Source organism: Penaeus monodon, chromosome 20 (assembly GCF_015228065.2).
Source record: "Penaeus monodon isolate SGIC_2016 chromosome 20, NSTDA_Pmon_1, whole genome shotgun sequence".
In the NCBI taxonomy this organism is placed as follows: Eukaryota; Metazoa; Arthropoda; class Malacostraca; order Decapoda; family Penaeidae; genus Penaeus; species Penaeus monodon.
The window spans coordinates 22,780,576-22,781,410 of NC_051405.1; positions in this window are offsets into that span (position 1 = coordinate 22,780,576).

An 835-nucleotide genomic window follows, 5' to 3' on the forward strand; every position below is an offset into this window, starting at 1 on the left:
ATAGGCGAAAATGTTACGAGAAAGGTACCTCTAACAAGAAAGATGGTATTTAGGAAAATACGAATAAATAATTGGTATGGGAACAATCATCTCTTGTACAGAAGATGCTTCCTTCCTTGCTCTCATTCCTTCCCGTTTTCCTTCTCCCCTCTTTTCCCCTTCCTATCTTTCTTTCTCAAACTATCCCCTTTCCCATCCTCTCTCTGCCTCCAACCCATTTTCTCATTTCTTCTCTCTCCCCTCTTCTGCCCTCCTCCACTCCTCCTTCCTTCTCCCTTCCTTCCTTTGTCCCCCAATCGTACCCTTCTCTACCTCTTCTTTCCCCCAGTCCCTCTTCACCCTTTTCACTCTCTCTCAGTCCCTCCTCCTTTTCCCTCTCCATTCCCCTCTTTCGATTCCCTCCTCTTCCTCTTTTCGTCCTCCTTTTCCCTTTCCTCTCTCACCCCCTCCCCCACTATCAATCCCCTCTCATCGCCTTTTCTCCTATTCCCTTCTTCTACCCCATGCCCCACCTTAAACCCCTCTGCCCTACCCCCAATCCCCTTTTCAACAGCCCTCCCACTCATTCCCCCTCCCTTCCCCTTCTCTCCCCTTCCCTCCATCACCTACCCTTCCCCCCTTCTCCCATCCCCTCCCTCCCTCCCCCTTCCCCCTTCTCCCCTCCCCTTCCCCTCCCTTCCCTTCCTCTTCTCCCATCCCCCCCTCCCAACATACACATACAGACGCACCTTTTCCCCTCCTCCACTTGAGTGCGCGCACCTCTATGTAAACGAAACACAAAACTTGGCCTTTTTCCCCCCTTGTCCGCCGCCCAAGTTCCGCCCGTACGCCCGCG